Genomic DNA, 19000 nt, shown 5'->3' with positions numbered 1-19000 from the left:
TTTATGACACCTAAACCACCCTCACACTCTAATTCAGACAGACATAATACAAATAAAGGACACAGATGACAAACATCTTCAATGAATGCAGATATAAAAATCCAACAAACTGATTCAAGGAACAATTACAAGGATAATATACTATGAACAAGATGGATTTATTCCTGTGATTCAAGGAATGGGCAACATGTACACATAAATTAATGTGATGTACCATACTATAAGAACAAAGGATTAAAATTAAATGGCCATATTAAAAATGAAGGTAAAGCATTCGATAAAATGTTCATTTTCTTGTTAAAAACTCTCAAAAAATTTGGTATAAAAAACTTTAACTCAACATAATAGAAACCATGTCTGAAAAATCTGCTGTGAACATCACTCTCAATAGCAAAAAATCAAAACTTTTATTTAAGATCAGGGACAAAATAATGACTTCTATTTTTGCTACTTTTGTTCAACATAATACTGAAATTTCTAGGCAAAGTAATTAGGACAGAAAAGAAATTAAAGACATCCAAACTGTTAAAGAAAAAAAAAAAAAGATTCCTCTTATAGATGACATGATCTTCTAGGTAGAAAATCCTAAATCAAAATCAATCAATCTCTCTTCTCTCTCTCTCTCTCTCTCTCTCTCTCTCTCTCTCTCTCTCTCTCTCTCTCTCTCTCACACACACACACACACACACACTGTTAGAACTAATAACATGATAAAGTAGTGGTATACAAAAATCAACATACAAAATTATGTGAATTTCTAAACATTAACAATGAACTCATCAAATAATAAAATTAAGAAAATAACTCCATTTATACAAGATTTGATAAAAATGAAATCCTTAAGCATAAATTTAACCCAAGAAATAAAAGCTTTCTATATTTGAAACTATGAAGAGTTGATAAAATAATTGTAAAGCAAAATGGAGATTACTCAAAGGCTAGGAATGGAATCACCTTACCACCCATCTATCCCACTTCTTGGTATTTATTCAAAAGAATTAAAAATCAGTGTACTGTAGTGATACAGTCACGTCAATGTTTATAGCAGCAGAACTCACAATAGCAAAGCTATGGAATCCCCCATCTTCCCATCAGCAGACCAATGGCTCATGAAAATGTAATATATATATATATATATATATATATATATATATATATATACACACACACACACACACACACACACACACACACACAACAGAGTTTTAATCAGTCATTATAAATAATGAAATGACAGTATCTGACAGTAAATGAATGGACCTGGATAATAAAATGCTAAGTAAGTAAGCCAGATTCAGAAAGGCAAGGGTTGAAAGTTTTCTCCCATATGTGGAAGCTATAGTAAAGTAAGGGAATACATGGTGGGGGGTGGGCAGGATGTACCTCACAAAAATAGAGAGAATATCAGTGGAGTAGAATAAGGGGATTAAGGGAGAGGGAGGAGGAATGGGAAAAGGTTGAAAAAACCTAATTACTTTGATAAAATTATGCTTGTACTTGTATAAATATATCAGAGTGAATTCCACAAAATTCTCTATGTATATCTGTAAAGCACCAATTTGAAAAAAATATATATCAAATAAATAGAAGGAACACCAGTAGAGTAGAGGAAGTTAAATTAAGAGGAGAGAGGAAGCTAGAAGACTGCCAAGTATACACAAGAGAGAAAGGATGGTCTCTCCAAAAAATGGTACTGGGAGAGCAGGAGGGTGGACCAACTGGAATTTTGCACAGTGTTAAAGGTGATCCCATGCCAGAGGAGTAGGTAGCAAAGATTTTCTTTCATTATGTAGTCTGTCTTTTTATGGTCATAATCATTCTCTTTGCTATGCTAAAACTTTTTCATTTGATGGCATCCCACTTAGTAAATCTTAGTTTTATGAAATAAGAATCTTGAAATGATAACTACATTCTCATGTTCACTGTGGTATCATTCACAATAGGCAAGATTTGGAACCAACCTAAATGTTCATCAAGACTTGAATGGCTGAAGAAAATATGTGTTAGGGTCTGTAAACAAGTCAGGATGGTGCCTGGCATTTTGCCAGAGGGAGTGGTTTGTGAAGTAACGCCAGCGAGCCATTAAGTGTGGAAATTCCTTATTGGTTGACTGCTGTATCTAGTTTATGTTAACTAAGATAAGCTGTGTGTAATGTGTATATACCCCTCCTGTCCTACAATAAATGGCTCCCACTCCTGCTGCATCAATGTACACAAGTTGCTCATCACCCTCTGGTTATTTTGCTGCAGCCGGACTGCGGCAGATGGTGGCCCATACGGGGAGCCCCGGGATACTCGGGGGTAAGTGACGAAAAAAAAGCTGCCCGTCCATAGATAGGACGGGAGTAAATCTGCTCGTCCCTAGGCAGATAGGGCGAGAGGAAAAATGGCCATTTCGAGAAAATGGAGAGGATTGATGCAGTATGTTTGTGTCTTGTTTTGTTTCAGTGTATTGTATTGTCTTTGTGACGAAAATATGGAAGGGTTGAGAAGTAAATTACTAAGGGAAGAAGGCACCCCAGTGGAACCAAGAGCAGTTAGGGCATGTGTTGATAAAAGCCCAGGAACTCTAGTCAGAAAGAAAAAGAAAGTTCAGAAGAGGAAGGATTATCAGGAAAAAAGTTGCAGCAAAAGGCTATTACTAAATACTTTTCTTTACCAGAGGGTGCGTGAATCGGCAAGGCGGCTGCCACGTGCGCGAGCTGGTCATGATGCAGCAAGGACTTTCCAAGAAGCAGCAGCCAGCTCTTCCCCGACCCCTGCCCGGGGAGCAGGATGCCACTTCGAGAGCCCAAATCCAAACCTGATCCCGAGGTACAGTCTCGTAGGCTCTTGCTCCCTGTGCCCAGTGTCAGTTTGAGTCCAGAACACTCCCCAGACTCTCCCCGGGGCCATCTGGGTCTGCCCAGGACCTGCAGGTGGCAGAAGGCCAGTGACCCTGAAGTTTGATCATTTCCAAGGCCAGTAATTACAATGGTTCTCCTACACCTGGAAGCTAATGAGTAATGAGCACTATTAAGGCTTATTTCAAATGTAAAAAACCTTGAGGTAATGTACTAAATTGTTCAGAAGGTTGTTTTCTTAGTGTCTGCTGGAATACTACAGGATTTTCTTTAGCCAGCATTGCCGGAATTCCTGCCTTCGACCCAGTGTTGGTGAGGACGAGGGTGGAAGAATTTCCAGTGTTGCTGAGAACCGGAAGAGACTTCGGATCAAGCTAGCTGCCTGCAGAACTTACCTGGACTGTGATTTACATGGACTGTGAGTTAATCTATTGAGACACTGCTTTACCTGGACTGAGACAGCAAACTGTAATCTACAACAAATTGTAACTCGGTATCTTTGCTAACGGTGTCATTGCTGGTATAATCAATTGGCTTGGTATTCTGGCATTTTGTATCCTCCCCTTCTGCTTGTAGCAGATTATTTATGGTGTTTGTGTAAAAACCACTATGGTCATTATTTAAATTAAACAAAAGGGGGAAATGTTAGGGTCTGTAAACAAGTCAGGATGGCGCCTGGCATTTTGCCAGAGGGAGTGGTTTGTGAAGTAACGCCAGCGAGCCATTAAGTGTGGAGATTCCTTATTGGTTGACTGCTGTATCTAGTTTATGTTAATTAAGATAAGCTGTGTGTAATGTATATATACCCTTCCTGTCTTACAATAAACGGCTTCCACTCCTACTGTATCAATGTACACATACACACACACACAGTTATTAGTATATCACAGTCATCTTCAAATTCACTTAATGTTTTCAAGATGGTCACTAAATTTTTGTCCATTGTGTCTAGGTCACATCAGCAGGGAAATACTGAGTTGAATATGGGATCTTTGAATATATTTTCCAGGATCAACCATGAACTCAGTTTACATCTCTTTTCTAACTTTGTCTAGAAGAGTGTAAGAGAAATGTAGACTTGAGGTGAACACATTATAAATGTTTCCCTTCTTCTAATATGGGGGACTGCTATTAAGGAGCAAAGGTATCCCTATCTATATGTAGATGATAGATGGGTCAAAAATATGGTATATAAATAAATTTGCATCAACTAAACATATAAGATAGATAAACACTTTAGTTTAATTTTTCAAATCATTTTTAAGTCAGATAAGGAAAATTGTTTAGAAAATGATGGTGATTTTAAAATATCTAGGATTATATTGGTTTAAACCAGATGTTTCTTCATGCTGAAAAGTGAGGGTTGAGGATTTATAAGGATGTATTAGTCAGGTTTTAATCACTGTGACCAAAATATCTGAGGAACAAAAGTTTATTTTGGTTCATGAGGTTCAGAATTTTAGATCATAATAGGTTGAGTATATTACTCTGTGTCAATTTTAGCAAGAATATCATGGCAGAAGGGCATGGGGAAAGAGCACTGCTCCATTCCAGGTTGAACAGGGAAACACAGAGAAGGGGATGTAGGGAAGATGAAGCCCACCAGGTCGTACCTCCAGTGACCATCTTCTTCCAGCCACACTGCCACCTTCCTAGAGTTACCTTCCAGTCAGTCCATTCAAACCAGGACGAACTTATTAGGTTACAACTCTCACAATCCAATCATTTTTACCTCAGAACATTCCTGCATTAACATGGGAGTTTTGGGGGACACCTCATATCCGGATCATAACAGGAGAGTAGTAGAAGGAGTAAAGTACAATAAACAGAAGGCATACACCTAGATCCTGCCCCAAAGAGAAGAGTTGCCCTGCCTTTTTTAAATTCAAGTAGCAGACATGAGTTTGATTCTTTAGGAGAAAAAGAATATTATTTCCTAAAATGACTAAAAATTTTTGTACATAACCACTGTTTCATATTTTATTTGAGAGTGACTTGTCAAGAAAAATCTATGACAGATGTTAGAATAAAGAACTCAGGTCCTCTGACTCCCAATTTAGTACTCTTCCTACTAAATTACATTAGAATTAACTGGTAGAATTCATATACACGTCCCTAAGCTTTGGAGTTTTCTCTTTTGCTAGCTCATGCTCTATGGTCCTAATTGATTTATTGATTTATTCAATAAAGCAGATGCTGCACATAATGAGCAGTAACTATAAACTCAAATGAAATCAGCATAGCTAAAGGAGAAACCCTGCTCTAAATTAATGCATTATACACATGCCCACGTATTTAAAATTGTTCTTCTATTAATAAACTTATGAAACACAGAAGGGAAAAATCCAGTTTCACTTACTCTGTTACCTTGAATATATTTTTGTAAAAGTATATTTGTATAAAAAATTAGGATAATTCTATTTTGGTAATTCTTCAAGTGTTTAGACACCCAGATAAATGCTCTGGTACATTTTATTCTTTGTTTTTACAATAAATAAAATTATGCTTTAAACAATCTGCTACAGAGCATGTACTTTGTTACTAAAAAGCAGTGGAACAAGGATAGATTGGTTGACCAGAATATGAGTCTATATATTCAACTTGAGTCTGGAAACACATATACTTCAAGAAAAATCATTAGTGACTTTTAGTTCACACATGTTTCTCTCTTCCTGTGGACTCTGATCTGACATGTCTTTTTCAGAAACCTCAAATCCGGTTTTTGCCACACTGGCGGTTTTGGTCCCATATGTCAACTACAGGAGTTATTTTCCTCTTTCAGCCATGGTGATATTTTAAAACTTGACAAGGCTGCATTCAATCATATGTAAACGAAGAGACTTTGTGCTGACCATGTGGAACATGGCTATCCTTTGCAGAAATTGAAGATATCTTGAATGGTGTTCTAAACACCAGTGAGACCAAAATTAGCCATCATAGTTTAAATTTGGCTTTCTAAATAAGATTTATCTAATTGTTCCTCTTAATTCTAGAAGAAAATTCTCCAGCTCACTCAGTTTGTTTTTCTTTTCTTCAGATTTCTTTTTTTTTTCACTTGTAATCAAAGTGTGATCCCTTGACCATAGATAGAATAAACACCATATTCTCTACACTGTCTTTCCTATTCCTATCCTATGTTCTTATGCGAGTACAGCACAGTGAATCCCATTGTATACATCCACAAGACCGAGGACCTAATTAGAATAAAATATATTACATGCATGCTCAGTTTTATCAAAAGGGATTCTATTATTATATGTAACTAAAAATAAACAATAAAAATACTTTATTATTAATCTGGACATGCTTTAATCTGCACAATTTGGATTTTTCAAATGATTATGACATACTCAAGTTGGGAACCTTATATGAAAGATCTTTCTGTTCTGTTTTCTTCAGGTTGTTGAATAAAATATGCATGTAGTGTGTTTCCTCATTCTGATTGCATACCAAACATATGTATAGGTGATTGCTGATCAGTATGGATTGGCTTTATATATTGCATGTAAAGTTGCTATATAATGCTGAAGTAGTGCAGTATTTGATGTTTCAGGGAAATTTTTGTTTCCTGAAAGGTGGTTTCTACTTTATTTTCCTTGGAATATTATCCAACAATATAGAAAGCATTCATTGTTTCAGGAGAAGAAAACAGAAAGAGAATGCTCCCTTCCATTTAAGATTATTTCACCATTAAATGAAACATTCAAAGAAATTAGGCAACCAATAAGTTTATAAGACCTGAATTTATGTAATAAGAGAAACTGAATTTATGTAATAAGTGTACTTACATAGGGAACAGGCAGGTGATAAATGCTAATACATGTAGGAATATTTGGAAATGTTTTTTAAGTACACTTATATATACTATTTCTTGATGCTTCCATTTCTAGAAAGGCAAATAACTTTCTGATGACTAGAAACTCAGTTCAGAATTTTATTCATCCATATCACAATCAAACCTGAATGAAAAAAAAGACTAGCTAACCTGTCAATACTGGTTAATATCTCTTTTACAAAATAATCAAATATTTTAGTTATATTTAAATGTTTATAACATTTTCTGTTTTTTCCCCAATACAAGGATCATAAAGGCAATTAGAATGATTTTTTTTTTTAAAAAAGATTGTTCTTTTGCTGCTTAAAGATGTTTAAGCAAAAGAGAGAAGATTAAAGATATTGACTAGGATCTATTTTTTTTCCTTATATTTTTTTCAGAGAAAAAGAAGTAATGAAAACAAATTTCAATCTATACCTTTAAGAATTTGCTCTCACTTAATGTATAATAAAAGGCAATTTATATAAAGACAACTCCGTTTTCAAAGACAGATGGACAAGTTCTGCATAACTAGATATCATATTATATTAAGGAAATGAGGATGAAGGAGCACAGATGTATGGGTATTGCTTTGCATTTGTGAAAGTTGTGAGGATACTGCTTTTCCATTTAGTTTTTTTTAAAAAAAATAAATATTTACCAGGTCATGGTTCTGGAAGGTATATTATTTTTCTATTATTGCTATAAAAAATTACCATAAATGAGCTAGATTAAACAACACAAACGTGTTTAGTTCTATAGGTCAGAAATATGATGGAGTCCTGTTGGTATAAACTCAAGGTTTCACTATGACTGTGTTCCTTTCAAGGAGTTTTGTGAGGGAATCTGTTTCCTTGTACATCCAGAATCTAGATGTCTTCCTCATTGATCTGCCCATGGAAACATTCTTCATCACCAAGAAATCAACAGTGACTTGAAAACTCCCCATTCTCTACCTCTCTGACTGTTGGCAGGCAGGAAAGTTCTCTATACTTAAGGATTTATGTGTTTAAATTTGTCCCCCCAAATAAAACAGAATAATTACTTAATTTGGAGGTCTTTAATTTCACTACAATAAATCTCATACAGTAAAGTCTCTTTTACTGTCCGGCTGCAGCAAAATAACTGGGGGGTGACGAACAACTTGTGTAGATTGATACAGCAGGAGTGGGAGCCGTTTATTGTAGGACAGGAGGGGTATTTATACATTCCACACAGCTTATCTAATTAACATAAATTAGATACAGCAGTCAACCAATAAGGAATCTCCACACTTAATGGCTCGCTGGTGTTACTTCACAAACCACTCCCTCTGCAAAATGCCAGGCGCCATCTTGACTTGTTTACAGACTCTAACATGAGGCAACATTTCTACAAAACCTGTGGAGGATTAGATTTTGGATCTCATTGAATTCCATTAGTCTTTTACCACTCAGAGTATTTTCTCTAATGTTGAGAAGGCGAAATGGAAACTTAACTGCAGAATTATTTCTTTATGGCTCATTTTATTTATTTAAACAGTATAAATAAATAAAAGCTCCTCTTTTTTAATTAGTTAATTAATTGTAGTTAGGTATATATGATAGCAGAATGCATTTTGATTCGTTGTATACAACTGCAGCATAACCTTTCATTTCAGTGGTTGTACACCATGTAGCGTCACACCATATGTGTAGTCATACAAGTACCTAGGGTAATGATGTCCATCACATTCTACCATCTTTCCTGCCTCCATACACCCTCACCACTCTTCGTCCCCTTTGTCCAATCACAGTTCCTACATTTTTCCCATGCCTCCTCCATCCCATTATTGATCAGTATCCACTTATCAGAGAGAACAGTCAGCCTTTGGTTTTTTGGGATGGGCTTACTTCGTTTAGCATAATATTCTCCAACTCCATTCATTTACCTACAAATGCCATAATTTTATTCTCTTTTATTGCTGAGTAATATTCCATTCTGCATCTATACTATACTTTCTTTATCCATTCATCTATTGAGGGGCATCTAAGTTGCTTCCACAGTTTAGCTATTCTGAATTGAACTGCTATGAAAATTGATGTGACTGTGTTACTATAGTGTGCTGATTTAAAGTCCTTTGGTATAGACCTAGGAGTGGGATAGCTGAGACAAATAGTGGTTCTATTCCAAGTTTTCTAAGGAATCTTCATACTGCTTTCCAGAGTGGTTGCATCAATTTGTAGTCTCACCAGCAATGTATGAGTGTGCCTTTTCCCCCACATCCTCACCAATGTTTATTGTTGTCTGTATTCTTGATAACTGCCAATCAGACTGACGTGAGATGAAATATTAGAATAGTTTTGATTTGCATTCCTCTAATTACTAGAGATATTGAACATTTTTCATATATTTGTTGATCCAATGTGTATCTTCTTCTGAGAAATGTCTGTTCAGTTCCTTAATGATTTTTTGATTCGTTTTTTTTTTGTGTGTGTGTGTGTGTGTGTGTGTGTGTGTCTGTGTTAGGTTAAATTTTGAGTTTTTTATATATCCTGGAGTTTAGTGCTCTAACTAAATGTGTGTGTGTGGCAAAATTTCCTCCTAAAATGTAGGCTCTCTCATCACCTCATTGTTTCTTTTGCTGAGGAGAAGCTTTTTAGTTTGAGTGCATCCCATTTATTAATTCTTGATTTTATTTCTTGCGCTTTAGGAGTCTTGTTAAGGAGGTCGGGGCCTAATCTGACTTTATTAAGATTTGGGTCCAATTTTTATTCCTTTAAGAGAAGGGTCTCTGGCCTAATTCCTAGGTTCTTGATCCACTTTGAGTTGAGTTTAGTGCATGGTGAGAGAGAGGGGTTTAGTTTCATTTTGATGCATATGGATTTCCAGTTTTCCCAGCACCATTTGCAGAAGAGGCTATCTTTTCTCCAATGTAGGTTTTTGGCACTTTTGTCTAATATCAGATAACTCTATTTATGTGGGTTTGTCTCTGTGTTTTCTATTCTGTACCATAGGTCTACCTGTCTGGTTTTGTTCCAATATTATGCTGTTTCTGTTACTATAGCTTTGTAGTATAGTTTAAGGGCTGGTATTATGATGCCTCATGCTTCACTCTTTTTCCTAAGGATTCTTTTGGCTATTCTAGGTCTCTTATTTTCACAAATGAATTTCATGATTGATTTTTATATTTCTAAAATGAATGACATTGGGATTTTAATTGGAATTGTATAGAATCTGTACAATGCTTTGGACACTATGTTTGAGCCAAGCAAAAATTCCTCTTAAAGAGAAGGATGGACAATGTATAATTTGATGCTAGAGAACATATCAGGGAAGGATTTTTTGATACTAAAGGAATCTTTGGGACATCCTGATAGATTTCAGTCATAAAGGTATTCTATATTTCAACATTTTCACTTAAAACAAAAAAACTGATCTGTCACATACAACCCAGAAATTATAGTCAAAATTCATTATAGGACTTTCCCTAGAGATGTTGACATAATTGTCCATGGTAGTCAAAAAATCAGAAAAAAAAAATGCAGAAATGTAGGTAAAATATCATGTCATCTTAATTGAAAACCTACTGCAGCCATATCTTAAATTATCTGTCCAGACATGAGATTTTAATTGGAGAAAATAACTGAAAGACATAGAAAGAAGACAAAAGATGAATAACTAAAATATTAAAAGAAAGATGGAGCACCAAGGTAAAAAAGCTTAACATATAGCACTGAAAAAAAAATTTCACCCATAATAATCCAACCTCCTTATGTTACTTACACATGACAAATCTAGAATGAGACTCACTTCATTTAAATGATTCTGTGCAGTCACTGAGATTGCTTGATCACCACAGTACTTGAGTAGTTTATCAGCAGCAACTTAACCTTCTGCTCACTTCAAGAAATATAGACCCTTAAGTTTCAGGAAGAAAGCGCCTACAATCTAACTCACTCCTTGCTTCTGTCTCCTGTGTTCTTCTCCCTTGCTCTTCACATTCTGCTGTCCTCCTAGTCTTTTTGTCCTACCCATTCCTTGCTTACCAACTGCAATCCTGTGATCTATCATACCCTCTAGCTTCCATTTTTGGTCATTGTGCTCCCTCCAGAGCGCTAATCCTCATAATCTGTCTTCTTTACTAACAGGCTGCTAAAAATTGTGAAGGGGCGTCTTAAAACAATGCTTTCAGAGTTAAATGAAAACTTTTTATTTGCTATTAAAAAAAGATATTGCATAAAAATAGTCAACCTAAAGTATGTAGAGAAGACAAACGACTACACAATTAATAGAGAACTAGATTCCATTGCTTGAATCCTGCAAAATTTATTATGATAACTGTGCAAGTTGACACAACATAAAATAATTTTCATACCTTAACAATACAATTGAATGAAAATACGAAAAAAAAGCAAAAAAGATTTAGGAAGCCTTCATAAAAATCTGTCCATTTATAATAATTCTAACACATTTATTCAGAAATTAAGTCTGGGAATATTAAAAAGTGTTTTCATCATTCCAATTTAAATGGAGTCCACTGCTATATTAAAGGTTGAAGAAAGCTTATGATAAAAATACTACTTGTTTAGCTTAATTCAATCTAGCATATAACATTTACCCATTTTAACCACAAAATCCTTTTAATGTATTATATCTGATAATATGAGCACATTTGGTGAGATTTTGTGTTGAATATATTAATGAGCAATTCATTTTTAATGTGACTTTTAGAAGGTAAAATATGCCACTCTAAGAGTTGGTACTCAAAAAGACATTTATATTCTAATAACAAAATTTGACCCATGGTATATAGAGAGAATTCAGACATTGTAATAATGTGCATTATGAAAGAGTACTAATATATTATAAAATAATAAGCATAAATTCTATGGTTTAACTTTTCATGATCAGTTTTTTGTAGAATCATTGTAAGTTCTCTTCTTTGCTCAGAGAGGTAAGAAATGTCCAAATAACCTGTGATTTTTAATACCTGTGAACTTGTATAGTTTTTAAGGTAGCATGTTAGGCCTTTAGGCTGATGCTGTCAAAAGAATGCAACTTTTAGGTAAAATATAAGAGGCAATGTAATTCTAAGTTTAGGAGCACATCAAACTGGCAAGGTCTAATGAGACAGACAATTGGATTGTCATTTTATCTGTTGTAAGGGACAATTGCTTTGTTTGATACTGGATCATGCAGCAGACACGAGTAAGACATAAAGTCTACTCTAAGAAACTGTTTTTTTCCATGGGAGAGATTTTCAGAGGCTGTATTTGCTCATTTATGTGTGTGTGTGTGTGTGTGTGTGTGTTTTAGAAATACATATCACATGGAAAAATTAAAGAAAGATTCTAACTTGAATAATGCATAGGGTTTGTGCTGTACTCTCTAGATTTATCAGAGGATTAAATATTTACTTCCTCAAAATGAAATAAGTGGCAAGGAAAAAACTGATGTTTGATAACCATGTATAATCTGTGTAGGCCAATGATTTATTTACTAATAAACCCTTATTTGAATAGAGGCAGGAGAGTAACTCTCCTTCTTCATCAAAAAGTTGCTTATTGTAATTTCCAAAATGAATGCTATATTGTGTACACGTCTGCCAGTTTCATTTTTCTCATGGTGAAAGCCTTCAAACTGGTGTTCCAGTTCTCATTTATCTTCGTTTCTTCTGGAAAGCTATTTACAGAAGCTTCCTGCTTTGCAAGTGTCAAAGTGCTTTTCTCCTCTCCTGTCTCTGGAGGCCTGAAGTTCTCAATCTTTGGGCTACAAGAAGTGTGTTGACTTCTACAAAGACGTTTATTTGTCTGTGTGTGTTTTTACGTATGAGTAAGGAGTACAACTCTCAAACTTTGTGTTCCAATTTATTACCAGATCTCCCAAAGCAGCTTTGTTTGATCCTAGAATCTGATAAAATTCCTCTGGAATTATCTCACAATTCCCACTCCAATCACTTTTCTCTGTACTTTTCAAAAATTGCTTACGTATTTAGCATTGGACAAATACTGTCACACCGATTGTGTACTCCCCCCCCCCCCCTTTGTTGCCTATTCTCCACAATCTCATTATTTCCAGTTACAAAGCAAAATACCCAATGACTGAATGGAGAAAAGCAGAAAATAGATGGTAGGTTTTATATATTACTTTTGCTGAAATCAGCTGTGAAGGAGGGGCCAGGCATGGCCATAGCATATCATAATGGTGTCTGTCAGTCTGTCTGTCTGTCTCTCTGTGTGTTTTTGTGTGTAAAAGAGAGAGAGAAGGAATAGGAGAGGGTTGGTTGAGGTGGAACCCTTGTTCCTGAGAATATACAGGGTACTGAGGGGATTCCAGTAAATATGACATATTGAAAACAAAGGAATAAAAAAATGGATGAGGCTAGAAAATTAAATAAAAACCAAGAGCAAAAAGTATCAAGTAGGTTATCATAGGACTTGCAAATTTTATGTAGAATGTAATTACTGAAAATCTACCAAGTAATTAAATCCTTAAAGTAATTTTAGTTTAGGTGTTCAGAGTTATGATATTTTTTGATATTTTACCTTAAACATTCAGTTTACAGTAAAAAAAAAAAGTCATTTACAGGTCACTTGTTATAATAATTTCGTTATCAGAGAAGTTGGTTCTTTCAACTAGAGAGGTACATTTATCTCCTCAATGTATATTGTATCAAGAGATCTCAAAAGTACTCTACAAGAGGTATCCTAAATAAATCTCTGACTCTACAATCTTTATGTGAATTCTTGGAATCTTTTACCATTAAAAAATGAACTACACAATTTTATGATCAGCCAATTTCATTAAGAATGCATATACCTACCCCTAATAGTTCAATGCAAATTTACTTTTTATTTCTCAAAGTACATCTAAAGACTAAAATATCCATATTCCAAACATTCATAGAAGCACATATTTTGGAAATATGTATGCTGTTGATCTTCCTGTACAATTGCATAGTTTATAATTTTAGTTTTAGATTCAAAAGGTATCTTCATTTATATTCATATTTCTTTTCATATATGAAACTGGTTTTCATCTTTTTCCAAATTTGCCTGTTGGGAAGTCACAAGAAAGTATTGGGCTCTTTGGAGGTGTTCCTATCCTTTGCCTCCCTTTTTCTGCATAATAAGCCATAAAAATAGAATTTGAATAAGAAAATAATTTTTGTTGCAGTTCTTAAATCTCTTATATGGATATCCTTTGTCCTTTTCCATTTGCTATGTATTAGGCCAGCATCCCTGCAAATAGTTGTACATAAAAGAAGAACATCTGTTTAAAAGAAATTCATGTTTGTGAATTTCTAGGCACCTGGTGTAGAAGAAAGAAAGAAAGAAAGAAAAAAGAAAGAAAGAAGGAAAGAAGAAAAACAAAATAATAAGCCCGATTTAAACATTGATGAAGATTTTAAAACTGTTGCTAGGAGAATAGATTTGATGGGAGTCTATTTCTAGAGTGTCATAAAATTTCATATAAGTGCAATAGAGCTCTTCTGGGAGGCTTCGTGTCACCTTATATTTCCAAACTGCTTCCTTTCACTGCCTGTCTGCCTTCCAAATCCATTTATACAAAATTAATTAATTAATTAATATAAATAAAAATAAATGTCTTTCTATTGGAAAACCAGATTCAGTGATCCTACAGAAACAGGTGTATGCTTCTAAATGAGTCAAATTTATTCTGAAAATCTATGTCATTTAGTGGGTCTTAAACACTGGAAGAAAAAAAGTTTCTTTTCATGAATCTATTCTAGATACAGTTTCAGAATAGTATATAGGTGTTTTTATTTTTCTAGTTTATGGAATAGTAAATGAAGACCTTGGGAATATACCAGGAATATTCTGATCAGGAATAGTAAATAATAAACTGATCAGGAATTTCTGTTTTTTTTTTTTTTTTTTTTTTTGCTTATGTGCATTTCTCTCTATATTAGTAAAAAGTCTTACAAACTCTCATTTTAATAATAAACCATGTACGTGGTACTTAATTTAGTATATACCATGAACATTTTCATAATATCAGATTTAAATCAGGTTTTAAATCCGATTTTTGTTAAATTTTGACATTAAGCTCATGTTGCTTGATTGGCTGCAATCTGTTCCTTAAAAGCAAACACTTAAACTGGCTTTACTTAATTCATGAATCCTATAATTCTATAAAAATTTTGAGTTAGATACCAGCTGGATGATAAATTACTATAAAAACAACAACAATAATAATAAGATTATTGAATTTTAAATTAAGAATAAAACCCATTGAATTTTTCTTCCACTGTACTCTTTCTATTTACTTTAACACTGGACAATTGTACAACTTTTTTTTTCATTTTGGAAAATACTAAGTAAAATTTTGGAGGAAAACTCTTTCAAAGTAATATGTGAAAGTATTTTAACTTTTTGCTTGTGTTAGTTGTATATAAGATACAGCATTTTGCATGCAATAAATAATAAAAAGAAAATCTGAGGAAAAAGAAAAGCAATTTTGAAAAGAAGCTATTCATCTTGTAGAATTTTTCTGAGCCTTCTTTGTAAAATACTCAATTGTAAATCATATGCATGGGTACTTCTTAAGGCCCTACAGAAGAAATTTATATATTTTTATGACAAAATAAAGAAAGTATGTGGTCAACACAGAAAACTAATATTTGACCTAATTATTCAGTGGTGGATTTTAAATATCAGATTCAAATTATTATATTGCAATATGGTTATTGTAAAAAAATACCCACTTCATACAGTAGATAGCTTTCATAAAAGAAACACAATTTGCACAAAGCAATATTGACTAAGTTAATTCTAGAGCACCTTCTTAACTTTTTTCTAGGTACAAATCAAGCTGACAGTCAACTGTAGAGAGCTTTTTGGAAAAGTAATTTGTGTTCATAATTTTCCCTCCATAAGACTAGTTTCAACAACCATAAAACAGACCAATAAGCAATTTCAGGTTAGTGTAGATGCTCTGAAGCATAAATGTGCTTTTGAAGCCCCTGTAGACACTTGGTAAAATGTAATATGATACTTTTATAATAATAGACTTTTACATGGATAACATAAATAACCTCACAGAATTATCTAACTGAACCCAACAGTAGAAGTTGGTAAAACTGCCCACCTAGAAGAGACCATTTTAGAAAATGTACAGTAATGAAACAGGTAACAGTTCTGTCTTCTTTAAACCCAGCATTTATTCATGGACCTAAAAAGAACTTAAATAGTTCCAGGAAGAAATTTTTACCTTGAGAAATTTGTAAGTTGTAAGGTATATTTAATATCATGTTTTTATACATATTATTACTGATAACATTATGATGAGAATCACTTTTGGACTTTTGGTTTAAACCAAATGGTACATTTTACAGGTTGTCATAAATTTATCTTGAAAGGAGACTGATTAGAAATAATTTCACGTCTTGGAAAGGTGATTTTCTTTATCAGATATTCTAAGCTAACAAATACCAGAATTACAGCTTTATAGAAGGAAAAAAAGAATGTTTCAACCCAAGATGTAGGTGGAAAAATATCATGGTACATTATGCTGTAAAGCATTACTAAAATTCTTAACAGAATTAGAATACAGTAGTAGCTTGGATTCCCATCAAGACATTAATGGTGCTGCATCTGCTAACATTGAACAGATATTTTCTATTGAAATCATAGGAGTAAGGAAGAATAGATTTTTCTGAATCTTTGAATTAAATTAGGAAACAGTGTCCATATTGGATACCCAGGAACTGCAGGTAGATTTTTACAAGTGTAAGTTTGCTCAGAGTCAGCTGCTGCAGGAAGCAGGTGAAGAGAAAGAACTATAGCAGAAAGTGGCCTCTAAGAAGGAATCTGTATTCCAATTTTAGATTCTGTCAGAGTTGTTGTGTTATAACATTTGTAGAGCATTCATCTTCCATTTGATATTTCATTTAAAAAATTTGTCTGAAGTGGAATGTGTGTACATGTACGTGTGCATTCTTAACTCTTTGCTAGTAGGAGTAAAAAATGATTCTTTTATTAGGATGCTAAAACTACATTGTCTTTTGTTTATCCAAATTTTGTTTGGGAAACCATTCATAATGACCTGAATATGGGAAAATGAAGGATAAAGTTGTTCTGAAATAGGTACCTTATAGTAAAATCTGTGCTGGAGGGACTGATAGTTACAATACTCTAAAATATTCTAAAGAATGGATAGAGGGGCTGGAATTGTGGCTCAGTGGTAGAGCGCTCGCCTAGGATGGGCGGGACCCGGGTTCAATTCTCAGCACCACATAAAAATAAAGGCATTGTGTTATGTCCATCTACAAAAAAAAAAAAAAAAAAAAGAATGTATAGAACTGTTATCTCTAGAGACATTCCTTCAAGAAGTGTGAAAAATCTAAGTAATGAAAGTAACAGGAAGCCCAGTTTTTCATATAGGTATCAGGAATACAACAGCCATAATCAGACCAGCTTTTGACTTTTCTCTAAACCAAGAAGTAAGAGATCCAATATCAACTAATTAGAAATTGTCTCTGGCTTCCAGTTCCTCTTTCTTTACCTACAAGATGTGATCAGGATTCATACTTTAATTATTCCTATCTTTCAGATATTATAATGGTTAAAAAAATTTGTGAAGGCCATTGGTTTGGATTGAGCTCCTGCCTGAGCCACAAGAAACAAGACCAAACCAATAAAGTCACTAATGCTGTCTGTCACATAACCGAACTGAAATTTTAAAGAAGACCTCCAAACCAAAGAGAGTTTTTTATTTTTATTATTTATTTTTTTTTATTATGTAAATTTTTTATTTATATTTGACAGCAGAATGCATTACAATTTTTATTACACATATACAGCACATTTTTTCATGTCTCTTGTATATAAAGGATGTTGATGCCAATTCGTGTCTTCATACATGTACTTTGGATAATGATGTCCATCACATTCCACCATCCTTGCTAACCCTCTGCCCCCTCCTTTTCCCTCCCACCCTTCTGCCTTATCTAGAGTTCCTCTATTCCTCTTATGCTCTCCCTCCCTACTCCACTATGAAATAGCTGCTTATATCAGAGAAAACATTTGACATTTGGTTTTTGGGGACTGGCTCACTTCACTTAGCATTATCTTCTCTAACTCCATCCATTTACCTGCAAGTGCCATGATTTTATCCTCTTTTATTGCAGAGTAAAATTCCATTGTGTATATATATCACATTATTTTTATCCATTCATCTACTGAAGGGCATCTAGGTTGGTTCCTCAGTTTAGCTCTTGTGAATTAGAGATTTCAGTATACCAACTCACCTTAATAAGAAAGTCTTCTCTGCTTTAAATCCTTACAAAAAAAGTAACACAAAGAAATCTCATGTTAGGCAATTCAATTTGTTTTCTATTGTTCTGTTTCCTTTGTCCCACCTTACAAAACCACTATTTCCTTAGTTCTAACTGCTGTTGCCCAATAGGAGATCCCATTCAATTTTGCAAAACAGGTTGCCCAGAATTATGAATCTCAAAGAAAAGCAGATTTGATCTCTAAATAAATTTGCTGTAACATTTTTCTTTAACACCATAGTTTTGGCTTTCTTATAAACTCAAAGAGTCTTTCCAGGGTTCCATTAAACAAATTGATTTGTTCCTGACATTTTTGTCTCATCAGCCCATTTATTTCCTGCATGATCTTTTAGAATCAGTAATGATTGGCTTTGGTGGGTTGGACAGGTGGCTATTTTGTTTGTTCATTTATCTATTTTGTCACCATAAAAATGTAAGCATCAGGAGGGCAACTCTATTGACTGTCTTGTTCAGCAGACTCACAGACTGCAGACCATAGTAAGAATTCAATAAATAAATGTTGAGGAACTGAAGAAATTCCTTTTAAGATATATTTGCCAATCCAATAAGTGAAAAAAGGATAATTTTTATCCTGTCTAAAATAACAACATGGTTTTGCCTTCTTAAAAATATTTCTGTACCACTTTTTTCTGTATCACTTATCAGTATTTACCCTGAAGAATCAAAGTCATCATATCACAGTGATACATGCATACCCATGTTTATAACAACACAATTCAAAAGAGCCAAACTATGGAATCAGCCTAGGTATCCATCAACAAATGAATGGATAAAAAAATGTGATGTATTACATAGTGGAATTTATTCACCCATAAAGAAAAATGAAATTATGGCATTTGCAAGAAAACGGATGGAACTAAAGACCATCATGTTGAATGAAATAACTCAAAGTCAGAACTTTAAGATTCCTATGTTTTCTTCTCTAATAGGGAGAAACTAGAGTGGAATAAGGAAACAAACAAGATGGGGTTGATCTCCTGAAAATCAAAGCAAGATCAGTAAAGGAAAAAGAGCAAGCAGTGGAAATCAGGAAGAAGCAGGAAATGTTGGGAAGTGATATTG

The sequence above is a fragment of the Marmota monax genome, unplaced genomic scaffold (assembly GCF_021218885.2).
Source record: "Marmota monax isolate L192 unplaced genomic scaffold, Marmota_monax_Labrador192_F-V1.1 WCK01_AAM20220418_F8-fsc00047, whole genome shotgun sequence".
NCBI lineage: Eukaryota > Metazoa > Chordata > Mammalia > Rodentia > Sciuridae > Marmota > Marmota monax.
Note: the sequence above shows the minus strand (reverse complement) of the source record.